General features: G+C 51.1%; 1 pseudogene; it reads right to left on the minus strand.

Annotated features, from left to right (window-relative positions):
- Positions 1–14,611, minus strand: part of LOC130017586 (uncharacterized) — a 65,860-nt pseudogene extending 51,249 nt beyond the window's left edge.
- Between the last annotated feature and the right edge of the window lie 365 nt (positions 14,612–14,976).

Here is a 14,976-nt window from a genome sequence, read left to right on the forward strand (position 1 = left end):
TCTAACAAAGAGCTAGGATTAAGAATCTCTGGCCCTCGGAAGCAGAGTGATAGCACAGAGGGGAGAGCATTTGCTTTTTGTTTTGTTTTTGCATTTTGGGTCACACCAAGCGATGCTCAGGGTTTACTCCTGGCTCTTCACTCAGGAATTACTCCTGGCGGTGCTCGGGGGACCATATGGGATGCTGGGATTTGAACTCGGGTCGGCTGCGTGCAAGGCAAACGCCCTACCTGCTGTGCTATCGCTCCAGCCCCAAGAGAGCATTTGCTTTGTATGTGGCTGACCTGGGTTTAATCCCTAACATCTCATATGGCTCCCTGAGCACCTCTAGGAATGATTCCTGAGTGCAGAGCCAGGAGTAAATCCTCAGCACAGTCTGGTGTACCCCACCCTCCCACCCTCAAGCCCCATAACAATCTCTGACCAGGATTGGATAGATAGTACAGCGGGTAAGGCTCTTGCTTTGCCTGCAGCTGACCTGGGGTTGATTCCTGGCATCCCCTTTGGTCCCTTGAGCACTGCTGGGAGTGACTTCTGAGTGCAGAGGCAGGAGTTGTCCCTGAGCACTGCTGGGTGTGGCCTAAAACCAACCACCAAGCTCTGACCACGAGGATTTTCCTGTCAGCCAAACCTGCAGCTTCCCACAGCAGTTAACCCTCCCAGGGACCCCAGGTGAGTTTCCTTCTCCCCAGTCGAAGAGGCTGTGTTCTCTGCGGCTCCATGCTTCACCCCTTCTCCACACCCCAGACCGGGGCTCCTGTGCTATAATGCTTGCAGAGGGGAGGAGAGATGAGAAGGAAGAGGGGCCCCGGGCATCCAGGCTTGCTGGTGCAGGGATCTGCTTGCAGAAGTTTCCAGTTTATTTCCATTGTCCCCCTAGTCCCACCCCCGCCAGGGCCTTGATGAATTCTGGGGAGGAAACCGTTTGGCATCGCTGCAGCCAAGCGCTCTGCTACTTGAGTGCGGCGATGGATAGAGAGTGACAGCACCTTATCAGTCACAGCTTCTGGCTGCTGTCACGGCTCTGCTCTCTGCCCACACTGAGGCCGGAGCTCCCCGGCTTGCAGGCGGCAAGTGGCACTTCTGCTGGAGAGGTGACCTCTCCAAATGTCAGACTGCCAGTCGAGGCTGTCAGCTTTTATGGCCCGGGAGATTAATCAGAGGGAAACAATCAAGTACCCAGACCTGGTACCTCTCTCCGAGCTTAGGTGGGTGCTGACAAAATGCCCGGGAGCCAGCAGTCTCGCCGAGTGCCTGGGGACTTGCCCCAGCCATGGGCCCGCCTTCTTCTTCTTCTTCTTTTTTTTAAAAAATTTTTTATTAGTGAAATAGCATGAGGTACAGTTGTAGACTTACAAATTTTTGTGCTTGGGTTTCAATTATACAATCATCAAATACTCATCCCTCCACCAGTGCCCATTTCCCACCACCACGAATCCCAGTATCCCTCCCCCCCATCCCCCCCATCCCACCCTGCCTCTGTGGCAGGGCATTCCCTTTTGTTCTCTCTCTCTCTCTCTCTCTCTCTCTCTCTCTCTCTCTCTCTCTCTCCTATTGGGTGTTGTGGTTTGCAAAAGAGGCAATAGGTGACAATCATGTTCGGTCTATAGTCTACTTTCAGCATGCTTCTCCCATCCTGGGAGGATCCTCCCAACACCCTTTATTTGGTGCTCCCTTCTCTATCTGATCTGGTGGACCCACCTCCTACAGGGCACTTCACATGTGTGATGATAAGCACGGCACCAGAGCAGACCAGGGCCTCATGACAGACAAGAAATTGAGACAAGGATGGCTGGGGCGGGGATGGGGGCCAGGGCAGTGCGATCCAGAACACGCCACTTCCATTAACTTTCTAGTGTTTTTTTTTGTTTGTTTGTTTTGTTTTGTTTTGTTTTTCCTTTGGGTCACACCCAGCAATGCTCAGGGGTTACTCCCAGCCCTGCACTCAGGTATTACTCCTGAGGGTGCTCAGGGAAGATGCCAAGGATCGAACCCGGGTGGGCTGTATGCAAATCACATGCCCTGCCCACTGTACTATCACTCTGGCCCCCGATTCACCTTCTAGAGAGAACCTTGCCAGACCCAAGAAAAAGACACTGGCCAGGGTGAGCTCACCACTTCCAAGACCTTTGCTAGAACAGATGGGATGTCCCCCACCCCCCACCCCCACCCCATCCCCCTGCACAGAAGAACATTATATTGGGGGTCAAGATCTGTGGTGAATTGGCGTGTTGATGCAGCCCCAGACCTGGCGAGGCTCTGGATTCAGTCCAACCTCCTTGGCCCCACAAGGGCACCCCACCCTGCCCCCGCCCGTCCAATCTGTGCCTGCTCAGACTCAGCCTTGCTCTTGCCACGGTTTCCTGCAGCCAGGCAGCAGCTGATCAGAGCAGAAGTGATGGTCAAGCTAGCCTGGGTTTGAGATCGGAGGAAACGGTGAGCAGATGACTGCACAGTCAGTGATTATATAACCAGCCACTCTCTGGCCGGGCACTTCCCGACTCCCTGCCCCCTTGCTCCATGCCAGGCCCGCAGCTGCCCTCAGTCATGCCAACTCTCCAGCCCACAGCTGCTCCCCCCCTTTCTGTTCCTGGGAAACTCCAAGAAGTTCCAGGAAAAAAAATCTCTGCATCAGTGGTTGTGGGGAAGTGGTTGCGGCCGTGCTCTCGCGTGACCAAGCAGTGCGGAGCTCACGCAGAGGAACTTCTCACCGGGGTCCGAGATGCTGGGCTCCTGCCCCTCTCCTCTCCTAGAGGTGCTGTGAAAGCTGGCAGTGCCCAGGGAGCATTTTCTGCCTGGCTGAAGAGTAGCAGCCAGGGACAGAGCCAGGCCTTCTTGCTCCTGATTATGGATTCATCCTTAAGAGGGTGTGGGTGGGGCGCAGAGGCTCCTGTCTCTACCCCAAGAACTGTTCCTGTCTTAGGAAGAGGAGCAAAGCTTGAACATCCCTGGAGTCAGGAGTCCTGGAGTCTGGTATCTTAGCATTCACTGCAAGCCACTAGGAGGAAGTGTCTCAGCGAACTTTCCCTTTGGGGAGTCTGCAAGTGCCCCCTAGGTAGACCCCTGGAAGGGAGAGTTTCTTTGCATATTTCTATATCTTCGAGGTTAAAAGAGGAGGGCCAGGGTACTGTGCAGCTCTTTGGGATGAAAGACAGACAGACAGACAGACAGACAGACAATGTGAAAAGGTAGATGGATTTACTCACTGTACCTTTGGGCAGGAGAGAGCAGAGGACCTTAGGACCCAGTGGGTGCAGGTGCTGGTCTCTCTTGATTGACAGCAGACTCTTGAGGTCAGCCACGCCCTGTCTCCAGCCAGACACCTAAAAAAAGAAGCTGGACTGGCCAGCTCTGAGAGGGAGGAGCTGACAGACCAGGGAAGCTGCCCAACACCCCAAAGCTGACTCAAGGGAACAGGACCCCACAGCTCAGCATCCTGGGCTTGTTTCTGAGTTCAGGAGACTGTCGGGGAGGCTGCGAGGCTGGCACACGGGACTGGGGGCCCTGATGATATTGCCAGGGCAGAAGCAGGGGGTTGGGGTGTCAGGCTCCCCACAGGGCCGTGCAAGCCAGGCCTGACTTCTGCTCTCCAGTGACCATGGACACAAGCTCACACATGGACTCCCTAGCCCTGCCGATGATGGCCACACTCTCTTTCCAACAGTCTTCAGTCGGATGACTTATTATTACTATTGTTTGTTTGTGCCTACACCCTTTGGTGCTCAGGCTAACCCCTGGCTCTGTGCTCAGGAATCATTCCTGACTGATTGAGGGGACGCTAGCTGGTGCCTGGGACAAAACAGGATCAGGCCAGATGCAAGGCAGGCAACTTACCCGCTCCACTCCCTCTCCAGGCTCACGGCTCGTTGGAGCAAGAAGTCACATCTGGTGGTGCTCTGGGCGGCCCTGTGAAAGAAGGATGCAGATGCACCAGCCTGGGAGCATCTTCCTAGCCCTGCGGGGTTGGATGTTCCTGGTAGGCCAGAGACCTTCCAACCAATGCATCTCCTCACTTGGCACTTTCTCAAATGGGGTGCCTGGGGCCCCGAGTTCCTGCAGGAGGTGAATGGGATATTCTGAAGAAAGGCCGTCTCAACCACACAGATGTGAAGACTCCTCTGGAACAGAAGCAGGCCAAGAACACGCAGGCAGGGATGCTGAGTCTGGCTCCCAGTTGCCCTTACTAGTGGACGTGGCACTCTCTGGAACAGTCAGAGCAGAGGCCTGAGGTCCACATTAGCTGAACCCTTGGGCTCGTTGGTGGCTCAGCCCCAGGGGCGGGCAGAAGCACATTCATTGCGTCAAAATGGGGTTTTGAGGGGCTGGAGTCATAGCACAGTGGGGAGGGCATTTGCCTTGCGTGTAGTCAACCCGGGTTGGACTCCCAACGTCCCATATGGTCCCTTGAGCACCGCCAGGAGTAATTCCTGAGTGTAGAGGCAGGAGTAACCCCTGAGCATCGCCAGATGTGACCCAAAAAGCAAAAAAAAAAAATTGGGATTTTGATAGTTAATGGGCTGGAGCAATAGCACAGCGCGTAGGGCGTTTGCCTTGCACACAGCCAACATGGCCGACCTGAGTTCGATTCCTCCGCCCCTCTCGGAGAGCCCGGCAAGCTACCGAGAGTATGTCGCCTGCACAGCAGAGCCTGGCAAGCTCCCCGTGATGTATTCAATATGCCAAACACAGTAACAACAAGTCTCACGGAGACGTTACTGGGCCCGCTCGAGCAAATTGATGAACAACGGGAGGATCATGATTTTGATAGTTAACAAAGCTTTCAAAGGGGATAAATGAATTGGAACTACACAGTACAAAATCACCAAGGCCTCTGGGGGGGGCGAAAGCACAGGGGTCCCCGTGTTTAGACACAGACCCCACTCAACCCCTTTGCTTTCTATGCTGCTGAAGTGGAGACCGAAGGAGGAGTTGGTCCCAGATGTGGCTCCGCCCTGCAAACACACACGGACCCTCTACATCCTTCATGGGCTTCTCTCCACCTCCCACCAGAGCCAGCCAGCCCCCAAGTCACAGGCTTCAGGGAGCTGAGGAGAGAGTGACATTCTTGGAGGTTTTCTTGGAATTTTATTTATTTCTTTATATTTCTTTCTTTATTTGTTTCCTTTTTGGGTCACACCCGGCGATGCACAGGGCTTAACTCCTGGCTCTGCACTCAGGAATTACTCCTGGCAGTGCCCAGAGGACCATATGGGATGCTGGGAATCGTACCCGGGTCAGCCGGCCACGTGCAAGGCAAACGACCTACCCGCCTTGCTATCACTCCAGCCCCGATTTTCTTGGAACGTTAATGGGACCCACACAGGCAGCTGAAGCAGAGGAACCTTGGGGGGTGGAGGGGCAGCTACAAAGCCTTTAAATAGCAGCTGGGCTGAAGCGACTCCTCCAGCGCTAGACTTTGGCTGCGGAGAGCCGTCACTGAGGATAGCCGGAAAATCGGTCAGTGGACCGGAAGGACATTAAAGAGGAATCAGAGCATGCATGGTACGGGTTTCATGGAAGCAGAGGCTGAGTCAGGCCATCCAGGCATGGTGCCTGGGGTACTGGTCTTAGGAAAAACCACTCAGTCAGGGAAGGGTACGGGTCAGCAAGGCAGGTAAGCAAGGGTGTGACCTCTGTGACAGCCGACTATGTCTGGGTCCAGAGGGGCCTCAGAACTGTACTTTGTGTCCCTAAACTGTCCCCAGCAAGATACCAGTCTGAGCATTTACACCCCCTATCTGCCCACATCCCAGGAGTCAGAGAGCTGGGATACAATCTTCTCCCAGCTGAAGGTGGGGTAGCAGAGAAGGGTGTGTCCATAATGACCAATCAGAGCAGGTGGGGGCTGCAGGCATGGCAGAATCCAGGGGGATCTGTGGACACAGAGAATCCACTGCGGCGACCTCCCCCCAGAGGAGGAAACGGGGATAAGGAATAAATGGGGATAAAGGAATCCAGAGGTACCACATTGCTTGGAGCCCGAGTGTAGGGCCTTGCTGTTGCCTGTCTGCATTTTAATTCCCGATCCTTGAAGCCAGGGGCACCCTCTGGTGTTTGTCCCTCTTCAGCAGAGCCAGGGGTGCGGGAGCTCAGGGTGTGATGGGAGACTCAGCTCTTGCAAGCTGGCGCCATATTGATTTTCCCAGGACCTTGACATTGTCGCATCTGTAGTATAGATGCTAATGAATTGCTTTCCCTTTATGCTCCTGCCTGGGGGTGACTTTCTGACTGTGAAAGGGGTGATTTTCAAAAGCAAGCAGGCAGCAAATAACCTCTCTGCTACGCTTCTCTGAGAGAGAGATAAAAGCCTTCGCCAATGAATGCGGCTGTTGGAATCATAGAAGTTAGAGTTGGAAGGGGGCCCTCAGAGAACATCTGGGTGGGGGGTGGGCAGGAAGGCACCCCTTTTCAACACCACCAATTAGGAACTGCACATCTTCCTCTTCTGCCTCCTCTTTTGGGCTGTTCTACTTGCAGTGGTTATAACATTGAGAGTTCCTTCTCGTCGTTTCATTAATCAGACATGTGCGGGCAATAAAATAACATCCAGGACTTCCCAGGATATCACTGATAGTCCATCAGAGCCTCTAATCCACGCGAGAGGCCATCAACTACATCCCGCATCAATATTGCTCTGTCCCAAAGCAAGGAACTCATTCTGTACGTGACTCTGTGGGGCCCAATCTTGGCCACACGGAGATTTCCCAGGACGAAATTTGAAAATATTGAAACAGCTCTCAGATCTCAACTCCAACCTTCACACCTCTCTGGGATTCTGGGAACGCCCAGCTGGAAATCTGTGAACATTTTCATAGCACAGATGGGAAAACAGAGACCCAGAGTGAGGAAGTGATTTTTTCCCCCCCAAGACCAAACAGCGAGAAGAGAGAGAACTGAAAGATGGGTATTTCCTGGCGACTCATGGATACCCCATTTTGAAAATGGGGGTGACGAGACCATACTGACACTTTGCACCCCTCAGAGTCCCCGTTAGGTGTAAGTGATTGCCTTTCCCGAGTCCATCCTTTTGAAGGATCTCTGAGCAGCAGGAAGATGTAAAAATGTCATTTGGAACCTGGAAATGTTTAGGACTTAGTGTCTGTAAAAGAGAAGAAGGATATTTTCCAGCTGCTCTAGAAAGTGACCCCAAAGAACCAACCAACAATCATTATCCATTTTAATAAGCATCAGAACAAGGACACTGATGTGACATATGGGATGTCATTGGTGCTCTTCAAGATGGGCCCACTCTGCTGTAATCTTTCCCCAAGATATGATCCACAGCTGTTTGGCCTGTGTCCCCTCATCATATCAATGAGACAAAACCTGTTCATGTCCAACAAGACCAGTCAATCAGAAGGGTTGTTAGGACAGGACAGCCTCAGACGGGCAAAGGACAATGAAGATAGTAAAGTTTCCACTCAGGTCTCCACTGTCTGCTTGTTCCGGGAGGAATGTTTGGGCCCCTGAGCTATAAAACAGATGGCTGTCACAGGTCCAGGATTAGCCCTCAGACCAGGATATTGCATGAAGCCCGGAGCGGGCACTTAAGGAAATTGTGACCTTCAAATCTGCTGTAATGGCCGACTTGGGCCTATATAAGTAACCCCTATACCTTGGGTCGGGGTCTGGCCTTTCACACGGGACTTGGGCGTCGCTGTGTGCGTGTGCACGACCCTGGCTAGCCAGCTCAATTAATTGCCTGCTTGCTGTTTGCATTCCTGTGTGGTCTTTGTCTGTGGTTGAAGATCAAGAGCAGTGCCCTAACAGGGTGAATTCTGAGTGGTTCTTTTCCTCCAGAAGGGGTGACATCATTGTCACTCTCCCCTCATCCGGCATCACATCAGCTCAGTCCATTTACCCAAATGCCACATGCGTGGATGAATGGTCTTTCCACAGGAGCTAAGACCGCTAGGAAGACGTGGGGTCATTTGAAGGATGGCACTTAATTGCTTCCTCTGGGCCTTTCCTGTCACTCCTGAAATTCCACAAGCTGGGTTCCATTCCGCTTCATTCATTGTGAGCCAAGTTGGAAGGGATCCAAGAGGGTAGACATAGACATCTCCATTGTACAAGTGGGGATGTGTGTCTCACCTGTGCTCACAGTGAGTGACAGTCAGAACCAGGACCAGAATGGGCCCTTCCTGGAGGGCTGAGATGCTCACACACTGTAATCTCCCCAGGGGGATGGAAGCAGAGTGAGTTTGATCTGATTGCTGGGGGAGACAGACACTCAACCAAATTCTCATTCTCTGCCAGGCCCCACCCTGGACAGTGATGACAGGATAAAAGCTTCGAGTCTAAGAACAGAGTGAGCCAACTAGCAAATATGGAAGCCAATAATGCCGGACATTTAGAAATCCTGTAAAAAAATATTAAACATCTGGACTTAAAGGGAAAGCGGTCATTGAAGAAGAGGGGGATGGAGTGGGAGTAGGAGAGAGAGAGAGAGAGAGAGAGAGAGAGAGAGAGAGAGAGAGAGAGAGAGAGGAGTACAGCAAGTAAGTTCTTGCATACAGCCAACGTGGTTGGATCTTCAGCTCTACATAAGGTCCCCTGAGCACTGCCAGGGTGAACCCTGAGCACAGGGCCAGGAGTTAGCCCTGAGCACAGTCAGATATGGCCCCAAAGCGAAATATTTAAAAAAAATTACTTCCTCACTCTGGGTCTCAGCTTTCCCATCTGTTCCATGAAACTTTCACAGATTTCCAACTGGGCATTCCGAGAATCCAAGAGATATGTGAAGGTTGGAGTTTAGATCTGAGAGCTTTTTCAATATTTTGAAATTTCATCCTGGGAAATTTCCATGTGGCCAAGATTGGGGCCCACAGAGTCACGTACAGAATGAGTTCCTTGCTTTGGGACAGAGCGATATTGATGCGGGATCTACTGATAGCCTCTCGAGTGGATTAGAAGCTCTGACAGAAGGAGCGGAAACAGGAAAGAGGCAATGTAGGCCCTCTCCCACAAAAAGGAAGAAGAAGAAGAGGGGAGCCCAGCCAGGCAAGACTTTCCTGTAGAAATGACATTTGAGCAGAGACAAAGGAGGGAGATATGCTACATGCACAGTACTGCAGGCAGATTGGCAAGTAGGTGCAAAGATCCTGGGGTGAAAATTCATTCTACATGTCATGGACCCGGATGGTTGTGATAAAGCTCTTAGATCCCACTGGGAGTTGGTTGAAGCCACTAGATTGGTGCCATGAACGGTCTCACAGGCCACTCAGGCTGCTGGGTGGGGTTTGCATCTAAGGCATCCATCCGTGAAGAGACACGAGCCAGAGCTCCGCAGGGAGCGGATTTTGAGTGTTGAACGAACAGTCTGGCTCACGGATCAGATGAGGGGGTGAAGGCAGGAAGGTCTCCCATGGCTGAGTCTGGGGTTACTCATGCCAGAGATGAGGAATGTTTTGGCGGGAGAAGGGATAGAACGGAGAATTCTGTGTTGGATGAGTCAAGTTTGAGAAACCTAGCAAGGAAGCAAGGAGTGGAAACAGGAAGTAGGCAATGTTGCTGAATTTAGAAGAGGTTGAGCTAAGTACTAAGTTTAGATCCGGGAGTAAGAGTCGAAACTCCGGGTATAGCCAACTTTGGCCTGCAGGGCAAATGCAGGCGCTGCTTCTGCAAGGACCCACCCTCCCTTCTCCCTCCGACCCCTGGTCCTTTCACACATTAATCATCTCCCACTCTTTTGCATGCAGACCCCAGGAGTGAGGCAGAGACTTCTTTAGGCCCCAAGCCCTAATACAGTTACCATCAGGCCCATTCTGGAAAGTTGCCACCCCCTGGTCTGGTTGGTGTTTAAAGTCATGGAAATGAGAGCAGAGAGAAGAGCAAGAACAAAGGGCCATGCCGGAGCATCACGGCGCACAGAGGATCGGAGGCGCAGGTACCTGGGAGAAGAGCAGAAGTACCAGAGGGAGAAGTGGGAGAGGGGGTGCCGGGAAGGGCTGGAAGTGCCAGATGCTGCAGATATGCAGAGCCATGACATCAAAGTCTGCCCGCTTTGACTTAAAACAGTGACTTCAAAAGGGAGAAGGAGTCACTCTGCTCCTCCGCTAACATGCCAACGCCATGCACATACATCCACACACGTGTGCCTGTGTATCTACACAAACATCGCATGCACACACGCACATGTGCACACACATAGAGCTCCACTACAATGCAAGAGATCATATGACATTCCATAATGATGTACATGTATACATTCAATTTCATGTATTATTAAATTTATTGGGCTAGAGCAACAGCACAGAGGTAGGGCGTTTGCCTTGCACACAGCCAACCCCGCCAACCTGGGTTTGATTCCTCCTCCCCTCTTGGAGAGCCCAACAAGCTACTGAGAGTATCTCGCTGGCACAGCAAAGCCTGGCAAGCTACTTGTGATGTATTCGATATGCCAAACACAGTAACAACAAGTCTCACAATGGAGACGTTACTGGGCCCGCTCGAGCAAATCGATGAACGATGGGAGGACAGTGACAGTCATAATGGATAACGTGACGTAGACATAAGTATCTTTATATTTTAGCTTACAATTTACTATGGCCCATTACAATGGGTTGGTGCATCTAACAAACAACAGCCAGCCAGCTGGTGACCCGGAGAGCAGATGGCATAGTTCCCCTCCAAGCCCGAGTCTGCCGGCAGCAGAAAACCAGACCGAGGCAGTTAGCCTGGGCTTCCCTCTCGCCCTTGGGAGAATCAGCTTTTTGTGTCTCTGCTGGCCTGCAACTAACTGGGCATAGCCCCTCACTATTCCCTGGAGACAGACAGAGAGACAGACAGACAGACAGACAGACAGACAGACAGACAGACACACACACACACACACACACACACACGCCCCTAGGGATCACTTAATCACTTAACTTCCTGTTAGTCGTCGATTTGCTCGAGCGGGCGCCAGTAATGTCTCCATTTGTCCCTGTTGCATGCTAGTGTAGCCCAATGGCATCTGTTCGCTCTGGGAACATGAAGAGCCTCAAACCGATCGTTCATGATCTTGATGAAGAAGTCTGACCATCTGGTAAGTGGGTGGCCACGCGGTCTTTTGACATCCCATGGAATCCAGTCGGTAACAGCTCTCGTCCAGCGGTTGTCTTTAAATCTCATTACGTGACCAGCCCATCTGATTTTTGACGCCTTGGCAAACGAGACAGCGTCCCTGATTCTTGATTGTCGACGGATGTCGGAACTCCGGATTCTTTCTCTCATTTGAGTGAAACATGGTATTCCAAGCATAGCTCTTTCAATTCTTCTTTGAGAGACCCGAATAGCATTCTCATCCTGTTTATGTAGGGCCCAGGTCTCTGAGGCATATGTTAATGCAGGAAGAACAATGGAATCAAAGAGATGTGCCCGGAGCCGGAGGTTCTTCGGAGGTTCTTCGTCCTCTTAGTTATTTCTTTGACATTCTTGAAGGCGTTCCAAGCCACTCTCTTCTTCCTGCGCAGCTCGGGTGCCAGGTCATTTCTCATGTTGACCTCTCGACCTAGGTACACATAGCTGTTGCATTCGGACATGGTCGTTCCGTTGAGAGTGAATGGGGCGTCAGGAACAAGGCTGTTTCTCATAAACATTGTCTTCGTAAGATTCAGCTGTAGTCCTACCTTTCCACACTCACGGTCAAAGTCGGCCAGCATTTGTGCTGCTTGGCTGATGTTTGGTGTTATTAAAACAATGTCATCAGTAAAGCGGAGGTGGTGTAATTGCTGACCATCTATCTTCACTCCCATTCCTTCCCATTCCAGTCGTCGCATGATGTTCTCGAGGGTGGCACTGAAGAGTTTCGGTGAAATGGTATCACCCTGCCGAACCCCTCTCCTGACATCAACGATCACTTCTTTGTAGAATGGTGAGATCCTGGTAGTGAATCCGCAATACAGCTCACGGAGGATCTTGATGTATTGGGCTTGAATGCCCTGATTGGCTAGGGCTTCAATGACCGCTTCTGTCTCAACAGAATCAAAGGCCTTCTTTAAATCAATGAATGTTAAACAGAGCGGCATCTTGAACTCCCGAGAAACCTCAATGAGCTTGGTTATCATGTGGATATGGTCGATGGTGCTGAATCCTTTGCAGAACCCGGCTTGCTCGCATGGTTGTCCTTCATCTAGTGTTCTGCCAATCCTATTTAGGATGACTCGAGTGAACAACTTGTAGATGACAGACAATAGGCAGATCGGGCAATAGTTGCCAATGTCATGGATGTCTCCCTTCTTGAACAGTAGTACGGTCCTGCTGGTTTTCCATTGGGACGGAACCTTGCATTCAGACAGGTAACGTGTGAAGAGCCGAGCCAGTGTATTGATGAGTACTGACGGCAGGTTCTTCAGGTGTTCAGGTCTGACCTTGTCTGGGCCGGGTGCTGTTCGTTTCTTTACTGATAAAATGGCGTGTCGGATTTCGGAAGGGAGAACATTGGGAACGACATATCCATCCTGTGGAATTTGGTATGTCGACAAGTGGGCATGGCTATCGAAGAGATTTGAGTAGAAGTCATGGATAATCTCCATTGCCGTTCTGGGGATGTGATAGATCCATCAGGACGTCAGAGGGCAGTCATCTTGGTCTTGTAGTTGGTGAAGGACAGGCAGGCGTTACGAATACTTTTCCCAGCTTCTGCCACATCTACCAGCACTTCTGCTCTTCTCTCTTTGAGGTCTTCCTTGATCGCATCTCTGCACTGCTTTGCGAGCTCAGACGTTGGCTTGCGGTTGCCTGAGGCATGCGCCAAACCATGTTGGCGAATAAGCTCAAGAGTTTTCAAAGACAGGCTTTTTTTTGGTGTCTATCTCTCTCTTGGCATTCCTCGCACAATCATGGAGGTGCTGAACCAGTCAATCGTATTCCTCGTCAATGTTGTCAACAATGGCATCTTCCCATGTTGCCGCAATAGTGCCAAAGAGCTCCCAGTTGGTGGTCGTTCTGGGAGTTCTCTTTTTATACTTTGCAGCCCTTTCTCCCCACTCTGTGAAGTAGAATTTTGCACGAAGGAGACGGTGGTCCGATCCCGTTTGGAATTTTGGGACAACAGCGACATCGGTCAGGCAAAACCGTCGATTGAATATGATGTGGTCCATTTCGTTGTGGAATCGTGCACTGGGAGACTCCCATGTCCAACGTTTAGATTCTGCCTTCTGGAACTGTGAGTTACCATGGATGGTCTTGGTCGACATGATGAACTCAGAGAGTCTCTCACCCTGTTCGTTCCATTCTAGGCCATGGGTCCCAATGTGAAGTTCTTCAGCTGATCTTGGTCCTATCTCGGCATTAAAATCACCCACAATGATCTTGTAGAAGGTGTGGTCTTTATAGAACTTCTCCAGCTCCATGTAGAACTTCTCGATTTCTCTTTCATCATAATGAGATGTTGGTGCGTAGACAATGAAGATAGAAACTGCCAGCAGTGAGCCACATCTATTCAAATGTAAACGTCTGATTCGGGTTGTTAGGCATTTGAATGAATCAATGCTCATGGCCAAGTTTGTGTTGACAAGGACACCGATGCCTCCAACACCTCTTTTATCGCATGTTCTGAGGAACAATTCTTCTCCAGTGTCAAAAACGGCATGGTGGGATTCGTGCCTTCTTGTCTCAGTCAGACCAATGATGTCGTACTTGATCATTCACGCTTGTATCATCAGGTCCTCGATGGATGCATCTGATGCTAGCGTACGTGCATTGAAAGTACAGATGATCATTTTTGTCTTCCTTCGTTGTGGCAGCCTAGTTCGGCCTTGAGATTTTATCGGCCTCTCCTTTCTCATCCTTCTCAGTGCTGCCATGTCGGTGAAACCTTCAGGGTCAGGTGAATGAGACCAGTTGTAGTTACTGGTTTTGACATATTGAATACACAACAGATAGCTTGCCAGGCTCTTCCGTGCGGGCGGAATACTCTCGGTAGCTTGCCAGTCTTTCCAAGAGGGATAGAGGCTTTTGGGGCGACCTCTAATCGCCCTCGTATGTGTTACCATATTTGAACCCTATAAAATATGGTACGACAATTCTGGAAAATGGGTATTTAGTGTTTTATGACGTGTCCGGAAAGCATCCTGGAGTGTGGTGGCGGCTGGGTAGTGGAGGTAGTACACAGATTCATTTAGAAACCGCTTTACAGACACACCCAGACTCATGTTTGACCCAGCAACTGTGTTCCTGGTGATGTCGGCACATGAAATGAACCAACAGGCAGGGTGCAGCTAAAGCTGAGATTTTGGGAGCGGAAAACTCATTGGTGCTGATCCCCGGGCTCTAGAATGAGCTGGACTCTACTCCTGCGGGCTGGGTTCGGGAGAGGCAATAAGTACGCAGGTGGAGGAAGGAGGCCCAGCTTTCAGTAGGGGAGGCTGAAATCTGTCATCCCCTGCCTCACGTGAAGGCCCGTGCAGCCCAACTGAATATATGGTGGACGAGGAAATGTGGCCCATGGCAGCGGAACCCCGAGGCACCAAGGCGGGTGAGTGAGACGCAGGGAAGGGAGTGTGTCCGTGCCGGGGACAGAGGCAGCACAGAGGCCAGCAACAGCCCCCCCGCAAGCCTGACTCTCTGGCCTCTCACCTGCCCGTTTGGCCTCCAGAATGTGGAACTGCGTTATGGCAGCCATTGCTAGCTCTGACCGACTGCAAGGAGCAGATCCTTTCAGATGACTCCAGGAAGTCCCCTTAGATCCAGGAGCTGTGGGGACGGGATGAAAAGAATGGGGTCTCCCTCTCTCTCTTTTTTTTTAAGTTTATTTATTGAATCACTGTGGGAAAAGTCACAAAGCTTTCAGGTTTAAGTCTCAGTTGTGCAATCATCAAACACATTTCCCTTCACCAGTACTTATTTTTCACCACCAAGAACCCCAATGTACCCCCCACCCCTCCCAATGCCTGTGAGGCAGATGAATTCTAGTTAACACTATATCTACTTGATTAGATTCATTGTTTCAACAAAAGATGCACCATTATTATTTAGAGTTTACACCCC

This window comes from Sorex fumeus, unplaced genomic scaffold (assembly GCF_029834395.1).
Source record: "Sorex fumeus unplaced genomic scaffold, SorFum_2.1 ptg000201l, whole genome shotgun sequence".
In the NCBI taxonomy this organism is placed as follows: Eukaryota; Metazoa; Chordata; class Mammalia; order Eulipotyphla; family Soricidae; genus Sorex; species Sorex fumeus.